The sequence below is a fragment of the Leopardus geoffroyi genome, chromosome C3, assembly GCF_018350155.1.
Source record: "Leopardus geoffroyi isolate Oge1 chromosome C3, O.geoffroyi_Oge1_pat1.0, whole genome shotgun sequence".
Taxonomy (NCBI): domain Eukaryota; kingdom Metazoa; phylum Chordata; class Mammalia; order Carnivora; family Felidae; genus Leopardus; species Leopardus geoffroyi.
Window position 1 is genome coordinate 82184249 of NC_059338.1, and position 7350 is coordinate 82191598.

Consider the following 7350-nt stretch of genomic DNA (forward strand, 5'->3'; position numbering starts at 1 on the left):
GAAAGGAATGATTTGAAGCCATTCAGAAATGGCTTGAAGTCTCCTAGTGGGTGCCAGCACTGAACAGAGTATCAAAAAGCCAAGACCCCCAAAAGATACTTCTAAGCAGCTTGGTGCAGTGGAGGAAGAGAGACTTCAAGCGGACTGAGACATAAGCAGACCTGGCTTCAAATCTTGTCTCCACCACTTAGTATCTGTGTGGCCTTGGGCAGATGTCAACTTCTCTGAACCCTAGTCAATTGCAGTTAATAATAGTAAGCACCCTGGATCATTGTTACGAGGTTTTTAGGAGATAATACATATACAGGCCTCATTCTAGTATGCAGTGTGTTCCATAGATGCTGCTTCTCATTCCCTCCAAAGTAAGAATAATCACTGAAGCTACTTTGGGGAGTTTGCTAAGTGCCAGGCCTTAGCACTCAACACATTATCTCACATAATCATTGCAAATGACTGTATGAGTTTGTTATATGATTATTGCAACTTTATGGAGTCGCAAGATGGGCTGTGGCAGTGTCTCTATGGGATTCTGGCTTAACTACGAAGTTTCATTCTTTCCCTCTGCCCTGTGCTGCTATTTATTATACTTTTCAGAATGCCTTGATCCCAGAGGCCTGGAGTAAGTCTCCTGTGGCTCAGGGACTCCAGGACTCCCCACCTAGTGCTAAACTGTTCTTCCATTCCTGTCCCTCCCACTTTTGTAAAAAGTGCCATCTGACCCACATCAGCCAGGCGACTACAGGCTGATGAGGTAGGTCCATGTTGGGGTTTTGGGATAGAGCTGCCAAACTCAGGGGAAAAAATATAGGCCAGTCAGATTTGAATTTCAGGTAAATAACAAATAGTTTTTTTTTACTCTATGCATACTGCATGCAGCATACTTATTCTAAAGAATTGTATGTTGCTTATTCAAAACTCAAATTTAAGTGGGCACCCTTTTCTGGGAGAAGATGTTTGGGGCTGGAAGCATCACTAGTCTTGGGACAGAAGACCCCAGCTGTCTGTTCTTAAGAGAATCCCCCCTCTGTCCGAGTCTCAAGGTCATCATTTTCAGAAAGCATCATAAGAATCTTCCCTTGCGCTACAATTTAGTGCCATGTTTAGTGACTAAATGGCCATCTTATGTTGGTTATTACAGTTTCAAGTCAGCGACCTCCATAATCATTTTTCATTGAATGATCTGTGCTGACTGGTGGTCACAGAAGCATTCATGAGACTCCGTGGCCCACAGTCTGGCTGGGGGATCATAGATGGTAGATGAATTGCAGAGAGTGCTGGAGAGCAAGGGGACGCCTGTCCCTCTAGGCCTTAAGGGACTCACGGGAAGCTTCCCAAGGAGACGAGGCTAGTAAACTTGGGTCTTGAATGAGGAGAATAATTTCAAGCCATCTGTTGTCTATGAAACCCCTCTTCCTTTTACATGATCAAAACTAACACTTTTCACTATATCTCAGCTCCATGAACCCTTCCAGTTGATGAACATTCTGCACTTCTCAGGTGCTATTCGTTAAAGCTTCTGGGTATCACCCCCATTTTACAGATGAGGAAGTCAAGGCTCAGAGGGGTCAAAGAACTTGCCCAAACACAGCTGGGAGGTGGTAGAGTAAGAACCAGACCTGTGGCTCCTAACTACCAATGATTTCACTAAACTTTCCAGTTGAGCCTGGAAACTATAGCCTAGAGGATATAGGAGGATGAAGATCTCAAAAACGTAAAATGCAAATGAGAAAGGCGGTTGGATGTTGTCTTGGAGGCCAGAGCTGCATTTCTGAGCCGGCCTTAGAAGTTTAGCCTTCCACAGATCCCCTTCCTCTAGGGTGGAAGGTGGAGGCAGGCTCTGGTGGCCTTTATTGTATAATGAAAGGTTATCTGATCACATTAGTTATTTGATCACAAAGCTCTGCCATGTTTCACTTTAAGCCAGAACCTTGGAAATGCAGGGAATGGATCCAGTTTCATACCTGACCTTTTTCTGAGCCCCAAGGGCTGATGGAGAAAGGAGCTAGACAATTCTCTCTGCAATTCAGAGTACGAGCTGTCAGATGAGGTGTGGAGAGGGGATAATACCCAGGGACCTTCCAGGATTTCCAAAGACAGGTGCCTGGCATCCTTCTTGTCCTGAGGGGTTTGCTAACATATCGATGATTGCTTTTGTCTTAATCTTATTCTCATATTATCCTCTCCCTTTTGCATTTGTTATAGATGCAAGCATCCATGCATACATTCATATTTGAAACACCCATATCGAATGGGGAGAACTGTATTTTTGACTTTATGAACATGAAGCAATCATATTCCATGTGTTATGCAAGTAACTTTAATATTAGTTGCAAGTGAATCAACAATTACCTCATTTGTTGATTTATGGATTGGTTCATTCAACAAATATGTGTAATGAGCACCTCTTATGTGATAGACTTTATTCTGGGTGGGGCTAGTGATGGATGGCGTTTAAATAATCAATATTAAACCCCATGCAGCAATAGGCGTAGGCAGTGTGGAAGGAACTGAGACATTGCGGCCATGTGTACCTGCATTTGGAACTGGACTCTGCCACTCCCTAGCAGTGTGTCCTTGGGGAATCCATTTAACCCTTTCAGGCTCCAGGCGCTCATCTGTCAACTGGGGCTAATGAACACTATTTTCTGGTTTTGTATGACAGCCTCATGACCAATTGCATGTTAGCGTTATATCCATTTTACAGAGGACAACTGTGGATCAGAGTTTTACTGTGTTGTTCAAGATCACACAACTAGTGATTAGCAGAGCTGAGGGTGGCACATTGGCCTTCAGTTCCCAGGTGTAGTATTTTTTTCATTTCTTCTCAGTTTTTAGCCCAAATAATTAGTTAATTACTCCCTCAGAGGTATTCAGGAAAACATTTCTTTATTCTGGTACCATTAGCAGCTATGAACAGATCTTCTTGGGAACGTTTATTTTAAACTTTCAAGAACACAACCACTACCTCAAAAAAATTAAGTTTATTTTTCAAGATGAGCACAGTCATTGTACAGCACCGAGTCTATGCAAACCTCCTTCCATGAGTGACAAGTGCAATCTGATACCAAACAGTGTCCGGATTTGAGGGGGAAGGTCTGTAGGCAGCCACCTTCTCCCTACCACAGAGCGCCAGCTCCCAGCATGCCCTAGTTTGGTCCTTCAAGTTTTTCTGTTTATCTCTGCAGTTCCTCTCACAAAACCATAACTTCTTGACTTTCTAATAAAAGAACAACGTTTCTAACCCTGTTCAGCTGTGTAGGTAATCCCAGACAGCTGGATCACTGCATCTGCCTAGATCTGTGTCTACCCTGAAGATGGAGAAAGCAACGGACACTCACTGAGGACCCAGTTTGCTTGCCCTAGTCAGCCATGAAATCTATTCTTCCTGCCAACTCAAACATCTCTCGGGGAGGAACCACACATTTATTAATGTGCTTCTACAATAGAGTCTCACCCCATCCTCTCCCCCAGGTTAGAAATCTTGACCAGAGGACATGAGACTATGCCTCAATTGGGAGCTGACTCATTTTACTGCGCATAACTGGGAGTGGGGAATTTGTGCATGATGGAGCATATTGGGTGGCAGTGAAAGGTAGACAAATCCCACCCAGTTTGAACCAGGCCTTAACACTGAACAGTGTACTAATACACACTTAACACACTTAATTGTATCTTTGGACTGAAAGGGACTTCAGTGCCCTTTTCTGTTCCAACACTGACTGATATTTGGGTCTATCTTCCTAAAATCCTACCAACTGATTGAAATGTGAAGGGCCCCATTTGGATTTACAGGTTACAGTTGCCGTGGTTGGTCTGGAAAAAATAAAAGCTGTCTCTATGCCGCAGTTGATGTTTGAGGTGTTCATATAGAAATGTTTTGAATTTTAAGAAAAAATTAATGTTCACTTGCGTATCTAACACTTAAATACATTCTTATGTGGTAATGTGAAACATGACAGATAAGGCTGAAGTCCCGTTTGGGCTGTCTTTCCCACCCCCTGAACTTTCTCAGAAGAAACTGTTACTGACGTTTTGGTGCACATCCTTCTAGACCTTTATCTATATGTCTGGGCATGTCAGTATGTATATGTTCTGGACCCATGCTCTGTGTGGCCCACGTCTAGTCAATTTTCAGATGTGACAGTCATTTCCATTCTGGCAGTTGTCATTGAGGGAAGGGAGAGAGAGCAGTGGCTTCACTAGAAAACCAAGAAGATCGCTCTTGGTGGGTCACATACCAACATGAAAGTTCAGTTTGTATTTTTGACTTAAAATGATGTAAGTCGTTTGGATAGTTGTGTATGGTGGTTCACCACTTTTCCCTAGCCTGCTTCATTAAGGATGGTGCGCAATCACAGAATCTCTCCTGTATTGTCAGGGGTGCAGAGAATTTAGAAGGCATTCTTTGTAGTTGCTGAGGTTTAAAGATGGAGACATGGAGGAGAGTCTTCCTAATACTGGACAAGTGACCACTATCTGTTTCAAGTCATTTGACAGGGGATGTGATGTCATTGCTCTGCCTGGCTCTTGTGGTCATTGCAGGGATGAAATGAAATAATAAAGGTGAAATATTATTGTAGATAATAAGTGATGGTGTGAGGAACAGCTGGAGCATAGTGTTTAAAAATGTGTGCTCTGGAATCACGTTTCTATCTGGAAGGCTTGATTTTATGTCCTCTTGAGATGGAAATGTGTGAAGAGCCAAGGAGAAAGAGTCCAGCTCTGGGCAGAAGGGGGCACTCTTGCACTTTCTCTGGATTGTCTTAACCAGGTGGAAGAAGTCCTGTTTAATCCTTGAGTCACCGTGGGGGTGGTGGGTTATAATGTGCCCATTCTTTGGAGCTGGCCATTTCATAACTCTCCAGAATGCAGAGGGTCCAGGCCTGGGCTGATTTTATAAGTGGCTTTTCCAGGATGGATAGGAGCTGACCACAGGGCCCAAGTGGTATACCAAGTGGTATATGAAGAGTCCAGCACAACAAACAGCCATCAGATGGTGCAAACAGCACCAGGGACCAAATTGTCGCCTGATTTCTGCATGATCTATGGGTGCTGGCATGATGCATTGCAGAAGAGATATCCTTCTGCCTTCCATCAGGAATGGAAGAGATGTAGTTGGACTGTGGGTTCCAGGAGATAAAGTTTTAAGACCCCAGCTGGCTCAGCAGTGATAGCTAGTCCTAACAATGCCGCTCTGTCGTGTGGGTGGGTAGTTATGGGAAAACCATCACTGAGGGATTGGGCCCATTTAGCATCATCTCCCATATTGTCATGAATATCAGAAGCCCTGAAGATAGGGATGAAAAATGGGCAAAACATATTTGGCATCTGGAGTTTCCAGAAAATGCAGCCAGACCTTTCTGTGGAAGAGTATAAGGAATTCAAGGGATCCCAAGCGTTAATAATTTACCAACTTTGGTTAATCGCCCCCCCCCACCTTTGTGTGTGTGTGTGTGTGTGTGTGTGTGTGTACACACATAGACATGTCATATATGTGTTTATATATAATTGTAATATATGTAATTATATATATAATTGTTTTTCTGAATTATTTGAGAATAAGTTACAGACATGATGCCTTTTATCCCTAAATACCTCTGTGTATATTTCCTCAAAGACATTCTTTCATATAACCATAGTAAAATCATCAAAACTAGAAAATTAATATTAATACAGAACTATTACCTAATCTAATGACCTTCTTCAGATTGACTGATTATCTCAATGAGCTGCTAAATAGCAAAAGAAAATACTGGTTCTGCTTTGAATTGATTTGTGTCTGTCCAGTGTCCTTTAAGGTGGAACAACTCCTCAGTCACACTCTTTTATGACAGTGACGGTTTAGAAGAATATAGGTCAGATGTTTTGTAGAATCCTTTTCAATCTGGGCTTCTCTAATGTCCCCTCACGATGAGATTCAGGTTCTGCATTTTCAGCTGGAATGTCATAGAAGTGGTATGTCCTTTTCCATACATTGTATCAGGAGGCATGGGAAGTCAGTTTCTCCTATTATGGTTGATGTTGCCTCAGATGAAGGTGATGTCTACTAGGTTTCTGGACTTTAAAGTTACTGGATTTTTTTCTTTTGTAATTAATAACTGCCTTTTGAGAAGACACTTTATTATGTAAACATTCTGCTACTCTTCACACCGTAAGCTGCTAGTTTTATCACTTGTTGATGAATCTTGCCTGATTATTACTATGATGATAGCTAAATGGTGGCTTTATATTTCCATCATTCTTTCTACATTTGTTACCTTTCTACTGTAAGGAAGAGATTTCCCTTCTGTATTTATTTGCCCAAAAGACTGCTCTCCAATGGTTCACATCCTGAGCCCAAGTAATACAAGATGGTAATCAGGGGCTGAAGTGGGGCTTTGGAGTTTGTAAGGAAAGTTAGCATCCGCTGGTCTCATTTGTTCTTCACAGTTGGGCAGGGTAGAAGTTAATGGGGTCTTTCTATTATAAATGAGGAAACTGAGGCTTCAGAGGGGTCCTACAGTCATACATGTGTTACACTGTAAGGTCAGGGCTTGGTGAGCTTCCTGAGGGCAGGGCAGGTATGTAACTCATATTTAGATCTTCTAGACACCCAGCCCAGTAGTACTGACTTGTTACATGGCTGGGTGAATAAATGAAGGAATGAGCATTCTGTTTGCTCAAACCCTTCCTCCACCTGCTTGTGATTCATGGAGCTATTTTCCTCCCCTGTTGCTGCAAAGCCTAATGCCAGAGTTCCCTGCCCAAAGGCAGCAAGTTACTGTGCACTGAATTCTAGATCTTTGCTGATGAGTATGAAAATGGGCCGGAGATGGAGCAACCTGGGCCTCTGCAAGCACAGGGGAGGGGGATGGAGGCATGAATCAAAAGGAAAGAGCACAGAGAGACAAGCCGCCGGGTCCCAAAGATGGGTTTTCCTAATAAAGTTCACCATTGGCTGCAGGTCAGGCCAGGCCACAATCCCGGAGAGAGAGAGCAGCAGGCAGACTCATCACCTTGACTCCAATCCGTTGCCTAAGGGCCACTAACCAGGCAAGACAAGAGGTTTCCACCTGGGGCCCCTAATCCTATTTCCTTGCTCAGGCCCTTCCCCACAAATGCAGCTCAGTGTAGGGTACCAAGTGAGATAGAATCAGGTCCAAGTTTAAAAAACTCTGGAATTAGACTCCTCTGACCCCCAGAGGAGTGTGGAAGCTGGGCCACCAGATTCCATTAGGAGGAAGGAGTGGCCCATGTAAACGTAATTCCTGTGAGGTTTTTATTTTTAGCACATGGCATTTGTTTATGACTGAGGACTCTACTGTCTCCCTTCTTCTAGAGGAATTAGATCAGTTGAGGGCTTGACAACCT